The sequence below is a fragment of the Canis lupus genome, chromosome 25 (genome assembly GCF_048164855.1).
Source record: "Canis lupus baileyi chromosome 25, mCanLup2.hap1, whole genome shotgun sequence".
In the NCBI taxonomy this organism is placed as follows: Eukaryota; Metazoa; Chordata; class Mammalia; order Carnivora; family Canidae; genus Canis; species Canis lupus.
In genome coordinates, this window is record NC_132862.1 from 3120287 (window position 1) to 3147700 (window position 27414).

General features: G+C 59.5%; 1 protein-coding gene across 1 annotated transcript in view; it reads left to right on the forward strand.

The window, feature by feature from the left end:
- The first annotated feature begins 19986 nt into the window (after positions 1 to 19986).
- Positions 19987 to 27414, forward strand: part of FIGNL2 (fidgetin like 2) — a 28778-nt gene continuing 21350 nt past the window's right edge. The window contains exon 1 of the mRNA XM_072797854.1: positions 19987 to 20079. The gene's annotated coding sequence lies outside the window, so the exon portion shown is untranslated. The remainder of the gene's footprint in view (positions 20080 to 27414) is intronic.

Below are 27414 nucleotides of genomic sequence, written 5' to 3' on the forward strand. Positions count from 1 at the left end.
GTTCCAGGCAAAGGGATGGGCAAGCCCAAAGCCAGGAGTGGGGAAAAACTTGTCAAGTTCAAGGAACAGAAAGGCAGCCGGGGTGAGTGGCAGCTGGACAGAAGGGACAATGATCAGCACAGGCAGGGGCCCGGGTTAGAAACTGGGGCCTTCCTCCAGGAAAGCCATGCAAAGCTGTTAGACGGGGAGGGACATGCTCTCGGGTTTTTTGCCTTGTTTTCCTGATGGGTAATTTTAACAGCCCCCCTGGAAGCCGTGTGAATTGACTCCCCCGGAGCCAGGGGAGCCAGGGGAGCAGACAGGAGCCTTTGCAGTTGTGCAAGGAGGGAGGAGGGGCTTGGACGCTGGGGGGGCAGGGGGGGCAGGGGCTGATCCCAGATTTATCTTAGAGACAGGAGGGACAGACTTTGCTAATGGATTGGACAATAGGGTCAGGCTGGGAGAAGAATTCAGGAAGAAGGAACCTGGGAAGCTCGACCGGTGGAACTGTCTCCATCCTGAGCCCTCGGAGTCCTCCTGCTCTGGCCCTGCCCCTGAGCCACAGAAGCCATTCCAGCCATTCCCCCCACCCCCAGATCCATCTACACTCAGCAGCCCTAAATCAGGGGTAGTCCCCGACTTTGGTTCATTCGGGCCCTTTGTGAGAAAAGGTGGCCCCTGCCTTCCTCCAGGGACAGCAGCACCTGCCAAGGCCCAAGATTCGGACTTCAGGCCCCTTTTAACCCCTCCAACCCGGCCCTTGTTTAGGTGGCAACCTGCACAACCGTACAGCTCCCCTCTCCCCAGCCTGGACCACTGGCCCAACCCGAAAATCCTCGGAGCCTTGAGACCTGCAGGCGCTGCTGGCCTGTTGGGACGCGGGCCTGGAAGCACTCGGGGGCGGGGCCGGGGCCGGGGCCGGGAAGGTAGGGCTCGGCCTTTCCTGAGGGAATCTCCCGGCCGGTTCCCGCGGGAAGGAAGCCGCCCCCCCCCCGCCCCGGCCCGCCCCGCCCCCGCCCGGGAAAGCGCTCGCAGCGGCCTTCCGGCCCGGGCTGGGCGGGGCGGCTCGGGCCCTAATTGCTGCCATCTGCTCCGCCTGGGGGAGGGGCCGAGCGCGCCGCACGCCCCGGGGTGGGGGCGAGTGCGGGGGTCCCCGAGAGCCTGGGGGTCGGGCTCCCTGGAGGGCTCTGGGGGGGCGGGTTCCCCCGGAGGGTCCTGGGGGTCGGGCCCCCGGAGGGTCCTGGGGTGTTGGGCCCCCCCGAGGGCCCAGGGGGTCGGGCCTCCCTGGAGGGTCCTGGGGGGTCAGTCTCCCTGGAGGGCTCTTGGGGGGGTGGGTTCCCCTGGAGGGTTCTGGGGTGTTGGGCCTCCCTGGAGGGTCCTGGGGGGTCAGTCTCTCTGGAGGGCTCTTGGGGGAGTGGGTTCCCCTGGAGGGTTCTGGGGTGTTGGGCCTCCCTGGAGGGTCCTGGGGGGTCAGGCTCCCTGGAGGGCTCTTGGGGGGGTGGGTTCCCCTGGAGGGTCCTGGGGGGTTAGGCTCCCTGGAGGGCTCTTGGGGGGGGTGGGTTCCCCTGGAGGGTTCTGGGGTGTCGGGCCCCTCTGGAGGGTCCTGAGGGGGGCGGGTTCCCCTGGAGGATCCTGGGGGTTGGGCCCCCCCAGAGGGTCCTGGGGGTCGGGCCCCCCGGAGTCCTGGGGGGGCGGGTTCCCGGGAGGGTCCTGGGGGGCGGGCGGCCTCGACTCAGCGCACAAGGTCCGCACGGGTCTGTGGCGGGCGCCGGCGTTGGGACATTGACGCATCGATCTGTCTGCACAGGACGGATGTGACTGTGGTCGGGGAGGGGGGACCCGAGGCCAGAGCCTGGCGCCCGCGGGCGGGGCGGGGGGCTGGCGGCGGGGCCAGAACTTGGCCCTCGGACACAGGGGCGGGGCTGAACCGCCTCCCAGCTACTACGCACTGGGGGCATCTCGCACTGGGGGCATCTCGGAGGTGCCTTCAGCCTCAGAGGCCTCGGAGTTGATTTCCTCCTCCATAAAAACAGGATCCCCAGGACCTACCTCTCAGGTGATGCCACGGAAGGCCAGTTGCTTTTCCTGGGGAGGTGTGGGGGGTGCTGTGCCCGCCCCGAGGAGCCCCTGGGGCAGGTGCGGTGGGTCCTTCGGAAGGTGCCGTAGCAGCTGGGAACCCAGGGGAGGCAGGAAGAGGGGTGGGGTGGGGTGGGCCAGGGGGCAGAGCGTGGGAGCAGCCCCACTGGTTTCAAGCCCATCTCCTGGCGTCTCTCAACATCAGCCTCAGGAGGTGAAGGTGTCCGTTTGACCCCTTTACCCAGCACTGATGGCAGCTCTGGGGCACGGGGGTGCTCACAGGGCCCAGGAGACTACTCCTCTGCCTGGGTGCCCAGACCCTTACTGAACACGTACACATCTTCACACCCTTCCCCCAGGGGTCTACACAGTCCCTGGAGTGAGGAAGCACAGATGATCCTGAGTGTGGGGAGGCCTCCTTCCTGCCGGGGCCACAACACTTCTCCTATGTCACAAAATGCCTGCTACCTCCCCCTCCTCCCGCCTTGCCAACGCTCACAAACCTGTGTTAGCCTTAAAGGCCAGCTCCAGAGGGGCTGAGATGCAACTCCTCCACCCAAACATCCCCACCAACCTGCTGGCCCATTCCTCCACCCAGGTGAGCCGCAGGGATGCCAAGCAGCCGACTCCCAGCCCCGGAGACGCTCTCCCTACAGGCAGGGAACCAGGCATGAGACATTTTGGAATCACAGGAACTAAGGAACCATCGACAACCCAGGGTACTGCCTTTGGGAGGGCTCAGGATGATGCTACAGAGTCAGTGGCTTCTGGGATGGGGCTTGAAGGAGCAACAGAAGTTCATGCCCGGGGGCACCTGGGTGGCTCAGTGGTTGAGCGTCTGCCTTTGGCTCAGGTCGGCTCAGGGCGTGATCCTGGGGTGCCGGATGGGGTCCCCGCATGGAGCCTGCTTCTCCCTCTGCCTGTGTCTCTGCCTCTCTCCCTGTCTCTCATGAATAACTAAATAAAATCTTAAAAAGAAGAAGAAGAAGAAGAAGAAGAAGAAGAAGAAGAAGAAGAAGAAGAAGAAGAAGAAGAAGTAGTAGTAGTAGTAGTAGTAGTTGTTCACTGGGGGCAGAAGAGACATGCTGTTCCAGGCAAGAGGAAGAGCGTGCACAAAGACTTGGGGGTGTGAAAGTCCGTGATGTGTCTGGAGGAGCGAGCAGATTGAGTGGCTTGGACCAAGGGTGCTGGAGGGGAGGAGTTGAAGGAGGGAAGAGGTGTGAGGGGTAGCTGAAATGACAGATACCCCAGGCCAAGGGATTTAGACTTGGGTTTGTTGCAGCAAGCCAAAGTGTCCGCTCCACTCCTGAGAGAGACAGACAGGAACATGAAAGGCTAGAAGGAGCAAAGCTGACAGGAAGTGAGATAAAAAGGTCAGTGCCGGCCCAGTGATAAAAAGGCCATTCACGCATCCTCTGGGGACTATGGTGCACATGTAAGCCCCAGGGACCCCTTCAGAAGGCCACAGTTGTTACTGAGCTCCAAGCAGTTATTGTCATGCTGCCGTGTGAGCTTAGAGTTGTCAGATATTTTCAAGAAAAATTAGAAATGTCGATTTTTATGGATTGCCCCTGGGTTTTTAGATGTTGGCAACTATTTTTTAAATTTTAAAACCGTGTGTGTGTGTGTGTGTGTGTGTCCAATACGCACATAAACACGAATGTGCAACTGCTGCAGAGTTGCAGGAAAGCCACTGGAAGTTTCGTCAAGAGGGAGGTGCTCTGAATAGCAGGCTTGGGTGTTCGGATGCCCACTCGGGGGCAGTATGGAGGAATGGCCTGGTAAGTGGGACAGTTGCAAGTGTCTGGACCAAAGGGGCCGAGGCCTGAACAAAGGCGGCTGACCTGGAGAGGAGGGAAGGCTCCCAGACACAGTGTAGGGGTCTTCGGGGATTAGCCCTTCCTGGGGGGGTTAAGGGTTTAAGTCTCCTATCCCTTTGTCCCCCTTAAGAGATTGCAAAAACATCATCTAGTGGGTGGGGAGGCCTATTTGGAGTGGGATGCTCCTGAAAATCCCCAAGGTTGCGCTGTGGCAGGCCACCCCGAAGGACTGGGTAAGACATTCCAAACAGCCTGAAGAGGGAGGGGCCGTGCTGGGGGAGGGGCTCAGGAATCCGCCTGGCCTTCAGGAAGACCCCAGCCAGCCCTAATGGGAACCACACGTGGGGTGAGCTGGAATCCCGGATTGCCTGTGACGTTTGGCTTTGGAATTGGACACTTGGCTCAGGTCACTCCTGACCCGCTGAAGTCTGAGGCCTCCCAGCTCAGCTCCCCTCCTAATTGCTGCCAGACACATTCTGCCCTGTACCCGGCTCCGGGGGCCGGCCTGGGTCCCCCATCTCTTGCTAGGAGAACACCTATGCTCTGAGGGAGTGTGTGTGTGTGGGGGGGGGGGGGTCAGACAAGAATTCTACAAGGCTTGATCCTCTCAGAATAAGCAGAACAAGAAGTCCCTTCCAGTGTCTCCCCAAACAGGACCCTCTGAACTGGTGCTAGAGCCCCGGGCTGCTTCTGGCTTTGCAAAGCCTGGTGCCCTCAGCCTCCGTCCTTCCCGTCCCCTGCAGCATCTGTAGGGTGCTGCGTGGCTCTGACCGTCTGAGCCTCCCCCATATCCATACCCTGCAGGGTTAATTTCCTGCGGGACCTCAGGCATGAGGAGCAGGGAGCAGTCCAAAGGGCAGGGAAGAGCCCTGAGAGCAGGTGCTTTGCTCCTGAAGATTTGCTGTTTGTAAAAAACGGGAGGGGAACAGGTCTCTCCTAACGTTTTCTGGTATTTTCTCTTCTCCTCCTTCAAACACCCCCTGGCCCAGGGATGAAGCTGTGTTACAGGATGTCTCCGCACAATCTGGAGGGCCTGCAAAAAGTCCCAGTCCTTATTTGGCTGGTTCACTCCAGCCTCTGGGCCGTGGCTGTCTTCACACCTGCCAAACCCTCTCTTCATATGGCCCTGCAACTATACTGTGTATGAATGGGGAGGGGGTGCTTCCTGCTTAAGTCCCAGACACTTGCCTTGCCAGTGGCCCCCTCCAGGCCCTCAGGCCCAGCCCCCTCCCCCTGGGTACCCTCCTTGAGAACTTCCAGGCAGCCTGCTCAGCATCAGGCCAGGGGCCCAGGAGCTTGGACTGACTGCATTCCTGGGGGAAGGGGAGAGAAGAGGAGGGCGGCACAGAGCCCCCCTCCTCCCTTCCAGCACAGACCCCATGCTGCCCAGCCCCAAGCTCTCTCTAGCCTGCTGTAGTTGGCTAGAGTAATGCCAGCAAAGCCGCTGGCAAAGCCCAGGCCAGAGGCCTAGGGGCCTCTCTTGAGGATGAAGCCATCCCTGCCTTGGAGCTCTCCGGCTCCAGCACCGATTGGGGGCCCCGGGTGGGCGTGGTAAGAGGTCGCTGGGGCGAGGCCACCAGGTGCAGAAGGGATGCAGGGCGGAGGGCTACAGCGGCCCTGGGCATCCTTTAGCACCGCAGGCCTGCGGGCCAGCGCCATCCCCTGAGCCTCTGGGGGGTGGGGGGGGCCGAGGGACTTGCAGAGAAATCAGGCCCAGCCCAATGGAACTCAGGCAGCGGCTGCAGGAGGCGGGCGTGCTGGGGAGGAGCCAAGAGGGGGCTGAGGCTGAGGCTGGGGCTGCAGGTAGTCCCTCACCCCCATCCCCCAGCCCCCAGCCCGGTTTCGGGAAGCTCTCCCGATGAATATTTAATAGCTCAGCGCTGGGCCTGATTGAATTTTAATGCGGGCGACCCGAGCCCGGAGCCCGAGTCCAGGCAATTAGTCAGGAGCCATTAACGCTGACGGAGCTGATTTATGGGCGGGCCCGGGCCCCGAGCGCCCCGGATTGGGCGGACGGGTCCCCGCGCCAGCCAATCCCGACGGCTGCCTCGGCCTGTTTTGCATCTCATTTGCATAGCACCCCCCAGGGGCAACCGTGGGCGGCGGCCGCGCCGCGAGGGGACTCGTGGGTGGGTCGGGGGCGCTCGGGGCGCGACCCGGGCGTTCCTGGCTGCGAAACCCCCCGCTCTGCACGCGGGAGTCCGCCGGCCCGTCCAGCTCTTCAAAGGGCCTCCCCGCGAATCCTGGGGGAGCCCAGGTCCGGGGAAATTCCGAAGGAGGAGGAGGGGAGTAGACTAGGGCCCGCCTGGGACCCTGGGCGATGCGGCTGGGTCCCAGGACCTAGCATCGGGCTCCGCCTCTGCGGTTAATCCAGCCGCCCCCCCCCCACTCCGGAGCCCTCGCCGTGTGCCCCGGGCGCGGGGATTCCATGCAAACCACCGGCCCCACTGTGCCTCTGGGAGACGCGTTCTGCACCCACCCGGATGGGGCTGGCAGGTTTTCAGGGTGCTGCCTCATGCCTCAGAGGGCTGGGAATGAATCCAAGGGGCTCTTGCAGGAGAGGGCCCCCCTCCCCGCCCTGCCCCTCATCCCCCTGACCTATGTGAATGAGCTGGGATTCAGCCTGGAGTGCTCTATTGAACTAGGCCCGACCCCTTAAATCGTAGGTCAAGGATTTAGCTGGCCCGTCTGCTGCCACTCTGGCAGGTGGCCGCCTCCTCACCAGCGCCGCCGCTTTCAGGGCCCTCATCCACTGGAGGTGTGGTGCAGAGCGGGCACCCTTCCCTTAGGGGACAAGCATCCGGCCCCCTGGGGCTAGACCTTATCTGAGCTGGACCGGCCTTTAGTGAGGGATGGGCCATGGGAGGGAACTGGATAGAGCTCCCAGCTGGGCGGCGGCCCCTCCAGGGAGGCCAGTGGAGAGGTTGGCAGGGAAAGGGGAGGCATTAGTCAAGGAAGGCTTCCTGGAAGAGGGAGGTCAGAGTAGACACTGGAAGGAAGGGAGGGACAGGGTCACAGAAAAGGAGAGGAAATCCTGCGGGTGGGGAACGCCCTGTTGGGGGCAGGAGAAAGTGAAGTATAGGCGCTGGGAGCTCCATACACTTCGGCTAAGAGGTTAGCACCGTAGCGCAGGAGACCCGCGGGCTGCCTGCCTGGGCAGTTGAGGCAGGGCGCCAGGGGACGAGGAGAAGTAGAAGCACTAGGTAATGAGCACCTACTAGGCGCCAGCACCACGCTAAGCACTTTATATCATTTCATCTTTAGAGCAACCTAATGGGGTACGTGTTCTCAGACTTCCCGTTTCACAGATGGGGACACTGAGGCTCGGAGCGAGGCAGTAACTTGCCCATGATCACTCAGCTAGCTGGTGGCACCTTGTTCGGGCCCGCCACTCCACCTCAGACTCAACTTACACCCTTCATTTCGCTCTCCAAGTCCCCCCTCCCCCCACGTGCCTTATCTGCCTTTGCCAGCATCTTCCTGGTGTTAAGAACTGATTCTGCTCGTAATCTCCGCCAGAAGCTTGAGAAGCAATCCCATCTACATTGTCACCCAGGCCCGAGTCCTTGGTGTCATCAATCATTTACAGTCTCAAGATCTGGTTCCTAAAGGTTTCTGAATTCTGCTCCCTCGTCTCCTCTGACCCCTGCGCGGCGCAGGCCAGGTGAGATAAGACGGGAGCCTCGCCGAGGCCCTTGCTGTAGGCCGGGCACTGTGCCAAGAGCTTTCCTGAAGGTTCTCTTAACGAATCCTCACCAGAGAGTAGGCCCTTTGATGGCAAGGGTCCCCATTTTGCAAATGGGGTGGGGAAGATCAAGGAGAGGTGGGGAGAAACCCTTGGCCCGCCGCTGGGCTCCCTCTGACTGTGGGGCCGGGAGCACGCTCCACTGGATCAAGGTCTCTTGCTCTTTTCAGCTGTTCCTTGAAGCCCACACTTTCCAGGCCTGAATCTGTGCCCTGACCTCTGAGTGCCTTTCCCTTCTTTTAACAAGCGGGCCTGAGCTTCAAGTTACAGAAGACCCAACTATAAAATGCCCTAAACAGTAAGGACGATTGTTTATTACGTTGCCAAACAAGAAGTCCCAAGGTGAGGCTGTCGATTAATTCAGTGACTCAACACTGTTATCAAAGATCTAGGTTCCTTCCTTCCTTCCTGTTGGTTTCTTCTTCCTTTCTTGCTTTCTTTTATTAATTTTATTGAAATATAGTTCACGTGTGGTAGAAAGCACACGTTTTAGAAGTTGAGCTTGATGAGTTTTGGGTTTTGTTTTTTAAGATTTTATTTATTTATTCATGAGAGAGAGGCAGAGACACAGGCAGAGGGAGAAGCAGGCTCCAAGCCAGGAGCCTGATGCGGGACTCGATCCCGAGACCCCAGGATCATGGCCTGAGCCAAAGGCAGACGCCCAACCGCTGAACCACCCAGGTGCCCCAGCTTGGTGAGTTTTGATGAAGGGACACCCAGTAGCTGTCATTCCAATCAAGGTAGAGAACGCTGGCATTGTGCCAGGAAGTTCTCCACCATCTGTACGTGGTCAGCCCCTCCCTCACCACCTGCCGCAGGTAACCACGGCGCTGATTTCTACCTCCACAGGTGAGTTTTGCATGTTTAGACTTTCCTGAGCATGGAATCATATGGTAGGTACTGCTTTTGTGTCTTCTGGCCCCTTTGCTTCGGACAATGCTTTTGAAATTCACCCATTTTGTCGTCTGTATCAATAGTTGATTGTTGTTGCTGAAGTGGGATTCTGTGCTGTGCGTACCCCACGGAATTGCTTTCGCTTTCCTGTGCCATCCTCCTGTTGGTTTTTGTCCTCGTACCTTGACTTCTCTTAAAGTCACAAGATGGTTGCTGCAGTTCCAGACATCACATGCAGACAATGACATTCCAGGGCCAAGAAAACCCGTTTTTCTCCTTCAGCCTCTGAAAAATCTTTCCGGAAGTCTCCCCACGAAAATACCCTCACATGCCAGAGGCCAAAATCATGTTACGTGTCCGTCCTTAAACCAAACTCTGGCAGAAAGAGTGGAATTCCCAGAGGTGTCTAAGACTAATCAAGGTTGGCCCCTGAGGCTGGGGAGGGGCTCAGCCCCCCCCCCCCCCCGAAGAACGGGACGGTCTGGTCCCTGGGCAAAATCAAGATTCTGTTAGCGAGAAAGGAGGGCAATAGTTCTTGGTGAATAGCTAATACTGATGGCTTCTACCTGCTTCTTTCTTGTTAACGGAATTTTTTTTTTTTTTTATTTTTTTATGACAGTCACAGAGAGAGAGAGAGAGAGGCAGAGACATAGGCAGAGGGAGAAGCAGGCTCCATGCACCGGGAGCCCGATGTGGGATTCGATCCCGGGTCTCCAGGATCGTGCCCTGGGCCAAAGACAGGCGCTAAACCACTGCACCACCCAGGGATCCCAGAATTTGGGTTTTGTTCAGGGATCCACCTCTCAAGGAATATAACCCCATGCCCACCCTGGGAGTAAATCCTACATCAATGTACTTCCACCCTAGTAATCCTGTCCCCCTGACCAGAGGTTGGTTTGAAGTCCATGAAGACATGGAGGACTTGAATGGTGGCCACCTACCATGCATCCTCCTTTCTTCTTCCTTAGTAACAAAGATACAAATTCCTTACTTATTCCTTAACAAATTTGTCACTTCCTTAGTAACGAAAAATAACAAATCTTATTTAGGAGGACAAAGTGCCCAGCTGAAAAAAAATATTTCTAGCTTTTCTTGCAGCTCGATGCGGCCATGTGACCAACTTCGGACCAATAAGATGTAAGTAGAAATGTCCTGTGGGACATCTGAGACGGTTGCCTAAAGGAGGTGACACTGCTGAGGAACGACCTTCCGTTCTTCTGCTTTTGCCCCTTCTGATCTACGATACGGATCTACGATACGGCTGGCACGCCAGCAGCCCTTTGGGAACACGGGGCAAATCTGAGCATGGAATCACACGAGATGGGTGGCACCTGAGTTCCTGGGGACGCTGAAACTGTGGCGCTAGCACAATAGCACTGCCTATCTTCAGACTTCTTTTATGAGAAAGAATAAATGTCAACCTTGTTTATTTTTTTAAAGATTTATTCATTTATTTAAGAGAGAGAGAACAGGGGTGGGAGAGAAAGACTCTTAGACTCCCTGCTGAGCATGGAGCCCAATGAGGGGCTCGAGCTCACCATCCTGAGACCAGGACCTGAGCTGAAATCAAGAGCCAAATGCTTAACCTACTGAGCCACCCAGGCGCCCACCTTCGGTCCTGTTTAAATCACTCTGAGTTGCGCTGAGATCTGCAACTGAACCTACTCCTGACCAAACACGGGCGGTAACAATTTCAGGTCAACGAGACGAGAGGGGAGATCTTCTGGATGTCTCTCAGAAAAGTTTCTTTGCTCTTAAAAAGAGACACCCAAGGGTAATAGTTGGGTGGGATGATCGGAGGAGCTGTAATCGGCCACTTTGTGGTTTGAGGCGACCCGTCCGGGGACACAGCACACATGCTGAAGGTGTCGCGTGTGCACACGGAAAGGACCTGGCTCCCCGAAGAAGGTGTCGGGTCTCTGGATGAATCAACTCTGCAGCCGCCATTTCCCACTGTTATGTAAAATATCGTATTTGATCAATTCTAAAGCGCACACTTGGCCACGTTTTAACATTTCTGAAACCATTTATACGTCTTACAATCAATAGCCCCACAACCTGCTTTCGGCCAGACAGCAGTTGTGCTTGGCAACCCTTCCAGCACATGTGCAAACTGTGGTGACTTTCTCGGTGTCCTGAGGGGACAATGACCACCCTATGATGTTTCAGTCCATGAACCATGCAAGGCCTCTTGAGTACTGAGTGATGACCTAGGAACTCTTATTGGCTGCCTGACAAGATCATTGGCCAGCAATAAATACTTCCAGAATGGATGGGCTGGGAAGGAGATCCCAGGGGGTGATAGTATGTGTGGGAGTCAAGTTGCAAAACGGCCCCCAAGGGTCCTCCCCTCCTGCAGGCCACACTCTTGTCTAGCCTCTCCCCGCGTTGTTCTGGGTGGATCTTTAGGACCAGTAGCACAGGGCAGGAATCATGCTACGTCTCCTCTGATACTAGGTTGTTAAAGACCGTGACTTCTGTCTTGAATGCTTGATTGTGCTCTCACGTGGATCCTTTGTTGTGAGGGAGGCCAGCTGCCCTGTGGTGAAGTCAGGCAGCCTGTGGGGAGGCCTACGTGGTGAAGAACTGAGGTATCCAGCCAAAGCTCAGGTGGGAGCTCAGGTCTACCAATAGTCAGGTGAGTGAGCTTGGAGGTAGACGCTCCAGCCTCCAGTGATTGCAACCTGCACCCCCCCTCCAACAGCTTGGGTGCTCACTCAGGAGAGACCCAGCCAGAACCTGCCGCTAAACTGCTCTCTCGGGTTCCTGGCCCATAGACCCTCTAAGATGATAAATGCTTGTTACTTCAGGCTGCTAAGATTTGGGGTAATTTTTTTTGACCCAGCAAAGAGATAATTAAATCAGCAGAGCAGTTTTGAAGAAATGCTGTATCACCAATACTTGCGATGGCCCAGATGATGAATCTATGTGGAAAAACACAGACACGGATAGCTCAAAGATGAAAAGTGATTCCAAGAATCAGATTCCGAATGTGATGACATTTAAAGAAAACCTTAACCAATTTATTTCACCCCTGTTTTCCTTGTTATGTATGTGCAAGAGTGATTTACGCAAAAAACCCCCATATATATATATAGGATACATACTTCCGGGGCGACTGGGTGGTTCAGTTGTTAAGCATCTGCCTTTGGCTCAGGTCATGATCCTGGAGTCCCAAGATCCCATCGAGCCGACTTCTCCTCTGCTCCCCCCCCCCATACCCCCGACTCGGGTTCTCTCTCTTGCTCACTTTCTCAAATAAATAAATAAGTAAATAAATAAGTAAGTAAATAAATAAATAAAATCTTTAAAAATCTATATATAGTTTCGTGGAAGTCTAAAAGAGCTTCCTACATAAATATAAAATTCCAAAGTGATAAAAAAAAATTTCCAAAGTGATAAGAAATCCTTGTGTTAGTTCAGTCGGCCGTGTTTTTCCTTCCAAACGGTCCATAAAGCAACAGTGCTTGTTAGCATCAGTGGTGTCTAAACGGGATGGGATCCGCTCATGCATTTACCTTATTGTATGAGCCGTCGTGAGGGGGGTTTTCCGGTACTCGCAGCAGAGGATCTGAACTGGATGGAGTATAGGACTGGGGTTGAGGACAGCGGGTGGAGGCCGAGCAGGGTTGGTGGCAAACTGCTTACAAGTGTGTACAGGACACGCCTGTTGTTTACTGTTTAAGTGTGTTAGTCCTGAACCTCGAATGGGTTATTAAGGGCCTGGAATCCAACGTGACTGTGGCACCTGGCAGCTGCTGGCTACATCGGAAATGTCCGCATTTCCCAAATGAAAATGAAGAAATATGATCTGATACAGGAGTTCTCTTATATTTTAAATTCTGTCTGCCCCGCAAAGCCTTTACAGTTTTACAGTTTTAGGGCTCATATAAGGGGACACGGAGGGGCACCTGGGTGGCTCAGGAGTTCAGTGTCCACCTTGAGCTTGGGGCGTGACCCCGGGGTGTCGGGATCGAATTCCACGTCGGGCTCCCTGCATGGAGCCTGCTTCTCCCTCTGCCTGTGTCTCTGCCTCTCTCTCTGTGTCTCTCATGAATAAATAAATAAAATCTTTAAAAAAAAAAACCCAAAAAACGGTGGTGGTGGTGGGGACATGGAAAAATGCCAGAGGGCTACTTCCTTGGGACAACCTCACCTTCCAGAGGTGTGGCCGATTGCTGGGCAAATGTCCCGAGGCCCAAATCTAGCCTGGACGTGGGATCTAGACTGGCCTGGGGATCCAGCTGGTGGTAGAATTGAGCCTGAATCGTGATCCCTGCACTTGGGCAGCCCAGCCGCTGGTGTCAGGAGCCTCTTCCCCTCCTTCCTCAGTCACCCCTGTGGGCCCTGGTCACAGACAGGAAAGGCCGAGGCCCTGGTGTTCGGTTCACCGGGATCTGAACTCAGGCAGTGCTGCTCCAAAGCCAGTGCTCCCCTTAGCCAGGCCTTATGGATGTGGGGGGCGGCGGGCCACCAGCGAAGCCCAAGCCCCTGACTTCACAGTGGAGGAAGCAGGGGCTGCAGGGAGGATCCGCAGGGAGCTGGGGGAGGGGGAGGGGGAGGGGGAAGCCCCCCTGCAGGCCCAGAGGCCCCGCCCGGCCCCGCCCCCATGCAAAGCGCCCCTTCTTTTCCTGGGCACCGGTACAACTCGTTGGGGAGGGGAGGCTGGAGGAGGCGTTGGGCAAACCACCGGCCTTCTTCATTCTCGGGATTCCCGAGGCAGCCATTGTCCGGGGAAGGAATGTACGTCCCGCAGCCCCGAGGGGCGGGCCCCCTTCTGGGCCGCAGACAAGCCTGCTTTGTGCTCTCCGCCCGGGGCCCCTCCGGGCCGTCACCAGCCAGGCCTTCCGAGCATTTTTCAGGGCTTCCAGTCCGGGTCACTGAGGAATGAAGCTGCCGGGAAAGGCACGGGCCTTGTGAGATGCACTGAAGGGCCAGTCTGGGAGGGCTGCCTGGAGGAGGTGTGAGAGCACCACCCAGAGGCCTGGGCTAGGGGCTCCTCAAAGTTAAACATACGCATTCCCAGCTTCCCATTAGTAGGAATTTATCCTAATCAGACGTGCACAATGGTGGGTGCTACAGGCCTGTTCATTTGGCTTTTATTGATGAAAAACAATCTGAAAACAAAAGAAACTTGTTAAATCAATTCTTGCATGTTCACATGATGGAATATTAAGCTGCCATTAAAAATTTTATGGTATAGGGACACCTGGCTGGCTCAATTGGTGGAATGGATGTCTTGGGGTTGTAAGTTTGAGCTCCACATTGGGCAAAGGGATTACTTCAAGGGGTGCTGGGTGGGTCAGTTGGTTAAGTGTCTGCCTTTGGCTCAGGTCATGATCCCAGGACACTGGGATCAAGCCCCGCAAGGGGATCCCTGCTCATCGAGGAACCTGCTTATCCCTCTCCCTCTGCTCCTCCTCCTGTTTGTGTGTGCTCGCTCTCTCTCTCTCTCAAATAAATAAAAAATAAAATCTTTATTTTTTGAAAATATTCTTTAAAAAAAGATTTATTTATTTATTCATGAGAGACAGAGAGAGGCCGGGACACAGGCAGAGGGAGAAGCAGGCTCCATGCAGGGAGCCCAATGTGGGACTTGATCCCAAGACCCCGGGATCATGACCTGAGCCGAAGGCAGACACTCAACCACTAAGCTACTCAGGCGTCCCTAAGAAATAAAATCTTAAAAAAATATATTTTTAAAAAGTTATGTGGGATATATATGTATTTATAGTCAGGAACAGATATTCAAAATGTTTGTCTATTAAAAAAAGTAGATAACAAAATAGTGTAGAGATCTCTCTCTATATATACTGATCTCTAGAATATTATTTGGACTACTCCAGAGGCTTGCCAGTGGTTATCTCTGGGTTCTAGGATTCAGGTATTTTATGTATGTATTTTTGTGTATGTATTCATGATTTTATTTACTTATTCCTGAGAGACAGAGAGAGATGCAGAGACACAGGCAGAGGGAGAAGCAGGCTCCATGCAGGGAGCCCGACGCGGGACTTGATCCCAGGACCCCGTGGTCACGCCCTGAGCCCAAGGCAGACGCTCAACCACTGAGCCACCCAGGTGCCCCTTAAGGGTATTTGATTAAAAAAAATGTTGTGCTTATCCATATGTTCCGATTTTTGTAAAAAGGTGTTTTATTTGGGTAGCAGAAGTGTGTGTGTGTGTGTGCGTGCGTGCGCGAGTATGAGTGTGAGTGTGAGTGTGTACCATGACTGCCTGCCCACCAGAGAAGTTTCTCCAGCTCGGCTCCTGCCCTCTGGGGAGGCAGAGGCGGCTGTTGAGGCCTCAGCCTGAGCCCGAGCACCAGACAGCCCCGGTGACCCTCGTGACCACAGCCCTGCTCCCTTGGCCCTGCCCGGGCGCTCCCCCACGCATCTTCTCTGAGTCCCACCACAACCTCTGGGGTCACAGCATCCCGCTTTTACAGGCGAGGGGCCGGCTCCGGAGGGAAGGTTAGGAGCGGCCCCCCAAGGGCAGCCGCAGGGAAGTGGGGAGCTGGGATTCAAACCCAAGTCTCTGCTCTCCAATCACGTGGCCCCACCGCCCCCCACTCCTGTCCGGGGAGTCCTGCGTCTGTTCGGCCCTGTCCTCCGCGCAGGTCAGGCCATGTAGGGGGCACTGGGGTGCTATTCAATCTCTATTCCCAGAACTTAGCAGATGGGCTATCGGCACGTGCTGTTGAGAAGGAACAGACAGGAAACCCGGGGCCCTGGCGAAGCAGGTCACCCGCACACCTGTTCTTTGCCACCTGAGTCTTTTTCTACTTGTGTTCTCTCTATTTATTTCCCTTTTGTTCTTTAACATCAGCAGGGCCTTTTGGACAATAGGCGACAGCAAGAGTTGTCGTGGGAACGGCTCTGTGTCTGGATCTGAACCAAAACTCTGAAAAGGCAGGAACACTCCCACTCCCCGCCACACACACACACACACACACACACACACACACACACCCAAGGCCCAGGGCACAGAGGAGTGGCCCTTGGTCAGCTCTCCGCCCTGCCTGGGGGGCAGGCTTCCATCCAGGGCCAGTGCTGGGCTAGGATGGGGTTCCACACACGGAGCCAGCTAAGCACACACCGTCCCAGACCCCAGACCCCAGACCCCAGAGAGGTGGAGGGCTCAAGGGTGGGTGGCAGGCCAATCAGGGAAGGCATCCTAGAGGAGAGAACTGGGAGGCTGGTTTAGCAAGGGGAGGGGTCCAGGGTCCAGGGAGAAAGGCAGGGGACGGGCCTGGGCAGTTGGGCGCTGCATGATTTAAGTACAACCAGATGTGCAGGGAGTCTCCTGTCAGGCCCAGCCCCAGGGAGGGCGGAGTGGGGGGTGGGGAGACCTCTGAGCCACTTGGATTTGCACTTCCCCATTCTGCCCTGGGTTTGTAAGCTTTAGGGACAGGAGAAGCCCCGTGGGGTTCCAGAGGAGCTGGCATGTGAGCTAGTGAGGCTGTCAGGCTTAGGTGTAGTCTCTTGCCTTTGGACAGGGTACAGGAGGGGGAGGGCTCCTCTAGGAAGCGGGGGGCATTGGGCTCTAATACCTGGAAAGGAGGAAAAAGGATTAGGAGAGCCCTGGGGTAGGAGCTATCAGCTCTGCTGCGGATGGGGGATGGGTAGGGAAGCTTTACAGAAGGAGGCCTATCTGAGTTGGGTTCTGAAGGATGAATAGGAGCTCCCAGACAGAATGGGGGGGGGGATGCTCCAGGGAGAGAAGCTCAGGTATTAAATTGGTGAGGGTGCTTAATGAGAGGGTCTGTGGGGCTGTATTATAAAGGTACATGAGGGAGATGACCGTTCATTTTGGGGTGCTGGCCCGAAGGCCGTGCTGCACTTTAGGGGGTGGGAGAGGGGTGTGCTTCTGCTCACAGACAGAGTGATAGAACCAGGTGTGTGGTGAGGATTTAGAAGTGGGCACCAGAGTCCCCAGGAGTTGGGCCCCTAAGGGGGATGAGGGGACTGATGGCCAGCCCCAGCCCCTCTTCCCAAGTCCTGTGTGGTCTGTGTCTGCCCCGAAGAAGGACACTTTTTCTCGTTCTCATGGAGGCCCTTAAGAGCCGCTGGCTTGGGGCGCCTGGCTGGCTCAGTCGGTAGAGCGTGCCACTCTTGATCTCGGGGTCATGAGTTCGAGCCCCACATTGGGGGTAGAGATTTCTAAAGAAAGAAAAAAAACCCCACAGAGCTGCTGGCTGGGTGGTGGGTTGGACCAGGACAGCCTGTAGCTCAGGGGCAGCAAAGACGGGACAAGCACACAAACCGGGACAAGCACACAAACCGTGAGAGAGTGAGGGGCTTGAGCAGGGTTGGGAGGCACTGGGAGCTGGGCCTTAGGGGCCAAAGAGCCAGCAAGAGAAGAGCGAGGGCCCCCATTAGTGGGGGGAGCAGCCTGAGCCCCGGGGAGTGGGCAGCGCAGGAGAGCGGGGTGTGGTGTCTGGGCGCACCCCAATCCCTCAGCCCCAGGACGCATTTCCTTCCTTTCCTGCTTCTTAATGACTCCAGAGCCGCCATCCCGAGGACCACAAAGAGAGCTCTCCCCGCCCTTTCCTCTTCCTCTCTTCTTCCTCCTTCCTCCCTCCCACCCCCATCCTTCCCCGGGGCCCTTTTCTTTCCTTCCTCCTCACCCCACCTGCTCCTCCCTCCCTCCCTCCCTCCCTCCCTCCCGTCCTCCACATCTTTCTTCCCTCACTCTCCTCTCTCTTTGAAACTCTTAATGCCGGTTCTCTCGGGCCAGCTGCGTGAGTTTTGTTCATGTTTTCAGAAAGGCCTTGTTGCAAGGCTTCGGACCAGGATGATCACACACTCACCCACCCCCCATGCACACACTTCCACACCCAGCACCCCCACACCCCAAAGGTAGCACTTGCCTTCCCTGGGAGCGGGGTCGGGGGTGGGATTCTCCACCCTGGATGTGATACAAGCAAGAGGATTAGGAAAGATGGAAGGGCCTCTGCAGAAGCCGTCATCACCACTGTTATTATCCAATCCACCACGGGGCACTTGACCCGGCCCTGAGCTGATCGCAGGGCCAGCCTGAGTCCTGTCTGCAGCAGCGGGGCTCTCAGGCACAGACCCCTTGACTAGGGACAGCCGGGAGAGGGGTGAGCAGCGAGTCCTCAGGACAGACCCCCAGCGCCCTGCCCAGGCGGGCAGAGGGAGAGACATGATGAAGGGCCATTTGCTAGGATTGAGTATTTGTCAGCCTGGGAGGCTGGATGATGTATTAACACGACTTTAATGAGCTCGGGAGGGGAGCCACACTTCATTGCCTGAGCACTGGCGCAGGATGGGGGGGCAGAGGGGTGAAGAGGCCAGCCGCACCCCCACTGATAACTAACCCCCTTCATGGGACCCAAGCTAGTTTGCCCATCAGACATAACTCAGCACCTCCAAGACGCAGAGCCTTCCCTCTTGGAGGCGCGCGAAGGCCTTCTCACCATGCTGGGCCCGTCCTACTCTCTTATTGGGACGGCCTTCCTGAGAGGTCTAACCTTGTCCTTCCTGCCAGCACTGGAGGGTCCTGGGGGATGAGCAAGAACCGGGCCCTTGCTCCAGGGGAGCACATTATCAGCTCTGTCCTCCAGCCTCACTCCTGTCATCCACCCCCACCCTGGAGCCTGGTGGAGAATGGGCCCCAGTGACACCCAGCCACGACGCCCTGCCCATGCCAGGCTTGCCTCCTGGGCACTAGTCCTGCTGGTTGAGATCACTTAGTTCCTGTGGACATTGGCTTTTCTTTTAGCTCTTGCCTCTGAGCCTTGGGGAGCAGAATAAGTGGAGTGGAAAGAGGACAGCCGCTTCTAGATCCAGTTTTGTTGTGTGACCCCAAGGGATATCACTTCTCCAGGCCTCAGATCCCCCATCAGTAAGGAAACACCCAACCAGTTCCTTCGACCTCCGCTATCCGGGGATGGTCCCTTCAGCAAGCAGTTTCAGCTCTCCTGGGGGAGCGGCTGTGGCTCCCTTTATCCTGCTTTTCTGGTTCTGAAGCCAGGGCCGCCCTAGCAGAGTGAGCTGTGACACATTTGTCCTTTGTGCCGGGCTGTGGTCCTGGGGGTTGTGAAGCGGAGAGGAAGGGAGGATTCTGGGGTACTCTTGGTGAGTTTCAGAACCTGCTTGGGTGCCAGTCTGGCCTCCACAGGTGGGGCACTCTGGGTACTCAGCATGTCCTCCGAGACATGCACCTGGACCCTCCAACCCAAGCTCAGCCCCACCTCCTACAACCTCCTGGGGCAGGTGGGTTCTGCTGGGGGCAGCTTGCCCCGCGGGCTTCCTTTCCCAGTTGGATCGTTGCCGAAGCCACCAGCCTGGGTGTCTGGTAGGATTCTGTGTACCCTTGGGCTGGGACCTCCATGGGGACGGGGATGTGCCTTTGAGACGCTCTCAGGTGGCTCCAGTGTCTGTCCCAACGCTTGGCACAGCCTGGGCGCTCAATATGTCTGTGGCGCGAATGCACCGGTCAATGAAGGCCCGCGGCTACCTGCGCGGACGCAGGTCTGGAATTCACCCTCCGCCGCCTGCCACCGCTGGTCCTGCTTGGCCCCACGTGAGTGTGGCCTTCTCGGGGAAGCCCTCCGGTGAGGCCCACCCTCCGCCGGCCTGAGTCCAGGGCTTAGCCACGGCCACTCGCCATTCTGAGTGGCATCAGTCCAGGGAGGTGGCCTTGCCCCCTGTGTGTGTCCCACCCTCCGAGTCTCCCCCGGAGTAGGGGAGGGGGGGGCTCAGTTCACCTGGGGCGGGGGGGGGGGGGCTGTGGAGGGCGGAAGGATGAGGGCAAGAGGCACAAGGCTTTGGCCAAGGGGCCCAGGCTCTGCAGGGCGGGGGTCCAGGGCGGCAAGCAGACGGGCCGACCGCCCTCCCCTTTGGCCTTCGACCCAGGAAGCCTCCCCCACCCAGCGGCCCCCTCCAGCCCGGCCTCCCCCCTCGGCGAGCGCTCCCCCACCCTCACCCCCACCCCAACGTCCCGCTCGACGGCCGGGGAGAGGCCCGGGCGCGCCGGAGAGTGGCGCAAGGACACCAACCGCACCAAGGGTCATTTGCTCTTTTCTCCCCCTCTGTGGCTAATTTATTTTAGAGCTACGGGAGGGAGGGGGCGGGGCCGAGGCGGGAGGGTGGAGGGGAGGGGCGGGCGAGCCCAGGGGAGGTGGGGGCGGGGCGGGGGCGAGGTGGGGGAGGGCGGGGAAGGAGCCCGGGGTGGAGAGGGCCGGGGAAGGGGCGGGAGGCGGGGGGAAGGGAGGGGCCCGCGGGGAGGGAGGAGCAGGGAAAGGGGAGGGGAGCAGAGGCTGCGAGGGAGGGCGCTGGGGGCGGGCGAGGGGAGGCGGGGGCGGGGGTGGGGGTCCTGCCTGCGGGGGGAGCCGGGGCGGCCCCTCGTCCGGCCACCCCCACTGCCCAGTCCCGCTCCCGGCCGCGGCGGCCGCAGCAGCCGCAGCAGCAGCGGCTCCAGGATGGTGAGCGCCGCTGCCCCCCGGCCCCGGCCCGTCGCCCCCGGCCCGCGCCCCGGCCCCGGGGCGGGACGCCCCCGCAGGCCGCGCACACTCACCTAGGACCCGGCCGGGATGCCGAGGTACGGGGCCGCGGGCCGGGGCGGGGGCCGGCGCGGGGGCGAGGGCGCGGGCGCGGGCGCGGGCGCGGGCGGGCCGGGTCAGGGGGTGGTGACCGCTCGGCCGGGGGGTCCCGAGCTTTGTCCGCGGGCGCGGGGCAGTGCGAGGGCCGGAGAGGGCGGGGGCCGCGGGGCGCGGGGTCCAGCTCGGCGCGGGTCGGAGGGCAAGGCCGGCCGGAGCCCGGGCGGGTGCGTGGGAGCCGAGGGTCACTTCCCGGGGGGAGGGGGCGGCAGACAAGGGAGCTCGCCTGGGCCGCCCGCGCCCTCCGCCGCCCGCCCGGGTGCGCAGGCTGCAGCTCGAGCGCGCGCCGGCGCTGGGGGAGCCCGGGGCGGGGGCGCGGAGCCCGGATCTGCGGGTTCGGGTCCCCGGGGGCTCCCGTGTCCGGAGCCCGAGGGCCGGCCCGCAGGCCCCTCCCACTCCGTCAGGTCTTTGTCCAGCGGCCCCGTGTGTGTGGGAGGGGGTGGGGGCTGGGTTCCCGGCCCGGAGATTCCCCAGCATCGTGACGGGGCAGTGACAGGAGGCCGAGGCCACTTCGGGCCCGGCGCCCCGCAGGCCCGTCCCCTTCCTTTCTTCTCCCCCGGCCGGGGCCGCGGAGCCCCATCCCGGAGGCCGCACTCACCTTCGCCCGTGGGCTCCGCGCGGCACGGGGACCCCCGAGCTGCCCGCCCTCTGCGGAGCGCCCCTAAACTTGCCCGCTCCCCGAGCCCTCGAGGTCCACGCAGGGATTCCCTCGCCGGGAACCGCCTGGCGGAGGGCGCTCCGCGGAGGGGTGCGCGCACAGTGGGCGCTCGGCGGGCGGGGCCCCCGCCCCCGCCCCCGCCCCCGCCCCCGCCCCCGCGCCCCCGCCCCTGCCCCCGCGTCCGCTCCGCGCCGCCCGGGGCGGGGAGGCCGGGACGGGTGCGCGCGGGGACGGAGCGAGCGGCCTGCAGCCTGCGCCCAGCGGCGGCCCGGAGCGCAGGGGTGGGTGGACGGGTGGGTGGGCCGTTAAAGGGACGGTCACTAAATCAGGATTAGGCCGTGGGGCTGTCAGGCTGCCTGGCCCTGTCTCCATGGAGACCTAATTTGGAGGAGAATAGAGGACGGAAGAATGTTTGTGTTGCGGTCGGCCCGGGCCGCGGCGGAGCGGCTCTCGCCCTGGGCCAGGCAGCGGGGCGCCGGGCTCGGGTTCCAGGCCCACCCCGGGCTCCTGCGGGGGGCGCCTCTCGCTTCCCGGGGGCCCCGGGCCTTGCCAGCGCAGTGTCCGGAGCGCGCCGGCCGGGGCCACGGTCCGGAGCCCCCGACCCTCCGGAGTCCGGCCCGAGTCCTCCGCACCCTCCTGGGGACGGCCGCGCCGAGATTCCCCGGAGCCCCCGCCCGGACCCCCGGGCCGGGAGCAGGCGCCGTTCTCCGCCGAGCCGCGGCCCCGGAGGACCCCCTCGCCGGGCAGCTCGGTGCGGCGGCGCTGCCGGGACCAGCCGCGGTGCGCGGACCCCGCGGGGGCGGGGCTGGGGCAGGGGGCGTGGCCGCGGGCAGGGGGCGTGGCCGCGGGCAGGGGGCGGGGCTTCGCTTCCCGGGGGCGGGGCTTCGCTTCCCGGGGTGGGCGAGGAGGGGGCGGGGCTTGCCGGCGGGCTGCCGGGACGCGGTGACAGGCCTCGTAAATCCCCCTTTCCCATATTTAACACCATTTCATTTATTTCCACTTGAATCCATCGGTGTCCGCAGCAGCAGGCCCGGGGCGGGGGGCGGCCGTCGCCCTGGCCGTAATACCTTGTGGGGGAAGGTCCCTTGCCCCGGGGGGGGGGCGCCGCCGTGTGGGGCGGGGATGCTGCTGCTGCTGAGCCCCGTAACCTGAATTCCTTAGGGGGCCTCCACCTCCCCGGGAGGAGAAGCGGAGGCCGGGGCGGGGAGGAGCGCGGCCTCGGGCCCTGCGGGAGTCAGACTGGGCTGGGCTGAGCATCCCCTGGGTGGGCGGCGGGGGAGCAGGGCTGTTCCCAGAGCCCTTTGCTGCCTGCCTGCATCCCTGGCCACGGCTTTACACGGAGCGGGGCTCCCTTCCCCTCCCCTGCCCGGGCTGCAGCTTTATGGCCGAGATCTCAGACTCTCCACGCAATTTCACGCCTCTCTGCCTTTGCTCCTGCTGTTCCCTCAGCCAAATGCCTTCCCCATTGTCCCTGTCTTTCCACAACCTCCTCATTCTTCAAGGCCCAACTCAGATGCCATGCTTCCTCCCCAGAGCCCCCCCCCCCCCCCCCCAGCCCCCAGCTCTTGCACTTGCTCCTCCTGCCCTGGTCTCCTAGCCCGGCACCTGTGCCTCCCTTCAGCCTTTGTGGCTGGGTCTGCGCCAGGTGTTGCCTCCTGGAGGGCAGGGATGGAGCATGTGCTTCCCTGCACCCTGCCCGCAGTGGGCCTGGCACAGAGCTTGGCACCTCGCGGGTGCCCCACGAATATTTGATGGGGAATACAAGGGGTTTTATAAGGGCGGCCTGCAAAGCACAGGAACCTGGCCGCTTGCAGGCAAACAGAGCTGCACTCCTGGGGGGGTGGAGAACCCTGGGTGGGTCTCCTCCTCCTCCTCCTCCTCATTGCTGACCCTCCCCCAGCCCCAAGTTGGGAAGGACTTTGCCCACAGACCAGCATTCTTTCCCTGCCATTATCATCCTGTTAAACAGAGAGGCCAGTCAGGATCCATATGGATCACATTAACAATTGCTTATTATCTGGGCCACGCCGGCCCCCACTCTCCCGCCCCCGGCTCCTGGGGCGGTGGTTGTTGGACCCTTAGGAGCTCAGCCTCCCCGTGTCCCCTCCCCCCCCAAATGGTCAGCCGGGAAGGGCAGGGGACAGGCTGGTCTCCCTCACCCTCCCTGTGTCTTCTCGCAGAACTCTGCTTCTTGACTTGGCCGGCACTTAAGGACTCCTTTCCCCACTTTAATGAAAACCAGGCTCCCCCGCAGAAGTGTGGCTCAGGGAGGTTCCAGGGCTGCCGCAGGGAGAGGTGGACCTAAGGTCCGGGTGCACCTGTGGCCATGACTGACGGCCCCACCTTCCAGTGGACAGAAGCTCTGGGCAAGGGCGAGCCACCCTCGGCTGACCATGGGGTGTCCTGCTGTCCTCGGCCAACCCAGCCTTGGCTGGTCCTGCTCCCAGGAGAGACTTTGCAAGGCACTGGGTCTCGAGCCTTCTGCCACAGTCAAGGAGCAAGTTTCCTGGGGCTGCCGCTGAGAAGGCCTTGAAGGCCCCGGAGAGGTTTCTGTTTAAATGCATCTAGCCCACCAGGGTGGGAGGGGTCTTCAGGAGTGCCCACAACTTCTGATTTACAGGCCCCTCGGAGGGACTGATGAAAAAGCCTTTCCCTGAACAATGCACTTCCAGCGATTGACCATGGTCTTTGCATTCTGCCTTTGAGGGTTTTGGGGCCCCGTGAAGCCCATGGGGACCCCACATCGAGAAGTCCTCTCCCTAGTCCAGGTCCCTTCTGATGTGCAAAGAGCTGAGGCAGGCTGGTAGTCCAGGACTCCTGACCTCTTTGCCCCGTGCTGTCTCCATGGCCTTATTCCTGGCAGGGGGACAGCATGAGCCAAAGGACCAGGGGTGGCCGTTGAGGTGCTGGGCCAGCCTTCAACTGCGAGGGCTTCTCACTGCCTGTGTTGGGCTAAGGGCTGGTCTTCGCATCTCGGAGTGCGTGGCCTGGAGAGACGATGTTCAGAAATTTTTTGTTTGTTTTAGGGTCTACTTGTCCCCAGGAACAAAGTTGAGTGGCAAGAAAGTTGAGCTCTTTTCTGTGCATTTTCATTAGTATCTTGAATCACGTTAATACTTAAGTGGCGCACATTAAACACTCTCGATCTCACCTGTGAAGTGGGACTAAGAACGGTGCCCTCACAAGTGTGATCGTGAGGATTAACTGACGCAGTGGCCAGGAGCTGGGAGCCCCACGAGTTCTGGTCTTGAATGACTGTGTGCTGTGAGGGGGTCAGACGTGCAGGTGACAGGGCTCAGGGCCGTAATTGCTTTTGAGGCTGGCAGTTCCCCGCTTGGCCCAGCCAAGGAGAAGGACTGCATGGGAGCTACCCAGGTGCCTTGCTCTCTTTTCCTTTTCTACTGAGTCGTGGGCAGTGTCAGACCTTGCAGTTCATCCTGGGGACTGGAGGTGGGGTAGCTTCTCAGGGAATGGGGGAACTGGGCTGTGGTCACAGGCCAGCCTCCATGGCTCCACAGGGCTGTGACCCCAACCCCATTTTATTTTATTAATTTTTAATTTAAAATAATTTTTAAAAATATTTTATTTATTTATTTTAAGATTTTATTTGTTTATTCATGATAGACATAGAAAGAGAGAGAGAGAGAGAGGCAGAGACACAGGCAGAGGGAGAAGCGGGCTCCATGCTGGGAGCCCGACATGGGACTCGATCCCCGGGCTCCAGGATCACGCCTGGGGCCAAAGGCAGGCACTAAACCGCTGAGCCACTCAGGGATCCCCTAAAGATTTTATTTATTTGAGAGAGAGAGAGAGAGAGAGAGAGCAGGAGTAGGGGTGGAGACAGGGAAAGGGACAAGCAGACTCTCCGCAGAGCAGGGAGCCTGATGTGAGGCTGGATCCCGGGACCCTGAGATCATGACCTGAACCTAAGGCAGATACTAAACCAACTGAGCCACCCAGGTGCCCCAATTTTTAATTAAAAAAATTTTTGGAAAAAAAAATTTTTGTGGGGGGATCCCTGGGTGGCTCAGCAGTTTAGCACCTACCTTTGGCCCAGGGCGCGATCCTGGAGACCCGGGATCGAGTCCTGCGTCGGGCTCCCTGCATGGAGCCTGCTTCTCCCTCTGCCTGTGTCTCTGCCTCTCTCTCTCTCTCTCTGTATCTCTCATGAATAAGTAAATAAAATCTTTAAAAAAAAATTTTTTTTTTTAAGTAAGCTCTGTGCCCAACGCGGGGCTGGAACTCACGACCCCAAGATCAAGACTGAGCCAGCCAGGGGCCCCATTTTATGATGACCAATCATGGCCGTCATTCTGGGGCCAAGCCCTGGGCTGCAATGACCCCCTCCTCCCATTAATTAGGTATAATTGCTCTGGACAAATCACCCTGTTTGGGTCTCAATTCCTCATCTGTAAAATGGGGATAAGAACACTAGTGAGTTTATAGGTGACAGGCCCTGGTTTTAAATAGTGTGTCCCTTTGTCTTTGAAGTACTGCCTACTCCTGGTGACCCGCTCGGTAACTCAGAACCCAGGGACTGGAGAACCACCCCCCCGTGTAGAGGGGAGCAGGAAAAAAGAGGGCGTGTGTGTGAACGTTCTGGGCTTGGGAGGTAGGCAAGAGGAGAGCCAGCCAGGAATCTGGGAGGTGGAAGGTACCTTCCTTCGCCTCCGCTCACTGCCCAGGCAGACCCAGGCCGCCTGGTCCCCAGCCCCGAGCTGGGATTAATCGGGGATGGAGAGGGAGATGCGAGGACAAGTCTGCATTTTACCCTTGCTGACTCTGTGCTGAGCACCTGCCGTGTCTCGGGGCTCTGGGGGTACGTCAGCAAGGCTCTGGAAGGGGCCCTGAGACTCCCTGCACACTCACAGGCACCTATGTGCCCGGCCCTGAGCGGGGGCACGTCTCCCTCAACAACCCTCAGCTTCCCTCGTGGCCAGGGAGGACCAGAGCACGTCCCCAGCCCTGGCATTGTTCCTGTGCCGCGAGCACCTGGCGTGGGGCACGGCCATGCTCCTGGCACCCTGGGCACGGCCCTGCGCCAGGCTCCGGAAATGTCCAGGTAGCTATTCACCCAACATGCCTGATTTTCTGGTGTGGCCCTACCTTCAGTGAGCCTACAGGACAGTTGGGCACCCGAGAGGAGGCCGAGGGACAGGGCGTGCTTTCCGGACCGCTTTCCTCGTATTTCCTGCGTGGACCAGAGCCAGTGACGGTGGGGTGGGCTCCTCGGGGCTGTGGAGAGGACGGACGCGGGGAGGGGACCGGTTCCCCGACGGCAGGGCCCTGCATCAGCCGCGGAGTCCCAAGGGGGCTGAGCTTCCCTGGGGGCGGCTGTTCGCAGGTGACAGACGCCCCAGCTCCGCAGAGCCCCCCGCGGCTGACTGGCCTGTGTGGCTCTTGGATGCTCCAGACTCGGGGGCCATTTGTTCTTCCTTCTAGGCCGGTGGGGAGAGAAAGCTGGTGGGATTCAGGTTCTACGGAAGAAAGATGACCGACACTGGCCACCCCTGCCCGGCCCAGTCCCCCCAGCAAGCATCGTGGGTCCCCGCCCAGTCTCCCTGCCCCTCCTGGGCCGAGGGGCCTCTGGAAGCGCTGGTCACACGCCACCTCCTCCCCAGCGCTGCCCGCGGCTCGCCTTAATGGCCTGGCCGTACCCCTCGTCCCCCCGGTCGCCGTGTCCTGTGTGGGGTGGCCATTCTGGGTCACACCTGCCATGTGGGGCCCTCTTCAGGCCGGAGACTGATCGATCGATCGATCGATCGATGGATTTTATTTTATTTTATTTTTTTATTTTTTTATTTTTTTGGATTTTATTTATTTGAGAGGGAGCAGCAGGTGCTTCAGACGCCCCGCTGAGCAGGGAGCCTGGGGCGGGGCCCGATCCTGGGACCCGAGATCACGATCCCAGGACCCGAGATCAGGACCGGAGCTGAAGGCAGACGCTTCGCCTGCTGAGCCCCGGGCACCCCCCCTGGAGCTTTAGGGCGTGAGCCCCTTGTTGGAGGAGATGGAGGCGCCTCCAGGGAGTGGGGGGCAGCCGGGGGATGGGCCGGGGGATGGGGCCGGGACGGCCAGCGACGCCCCTGGGGACTTGGGCTTGCAGTGGCTGTCACACCTGCGAGGGGGTCTGCCTGGGGACCCCGGGGGAGGAGGGAAGGGCCCTGCAGCCCGCCTGGCTTGTCCCCTCGGCGCCTGTTCAGAGGCGGCCACTGGTGGTGGTTCGCGTCTTCTGAGGGTGGGGAGTGGGGTGGCTCAGCCGGGCTGCTCCGTGGGCCACCGGCCTTCAGACCTTCGCAGATCTGGGTCCTCTAGAGCCTCTTTCCCGAGTGGATGCTCCCCGCACTGCCCTGACTGCCTGGCCTCTCTGTCCCCCCTCGGGCACCCTGGGAACAAGGGTGGGGGTGCCCAGGCCTGCAAGGGTGCCCTTGGTCCTGGGAGCACCACTTTGGAGCATGCTGACTCTGGAGCCTGTGGCTGAGCATGGGCATGGGGGAAGGGCTGGGGCAGGGGAGGGGGATGAGGGGGCGGGAATCCTGGTTGCCTCGTTCTCTTAGCTGTTAAATGGGAACAGTGACATTTGCTCCTGTGAGAGGCAGAGAAGCCTCAGGAGCCCGGA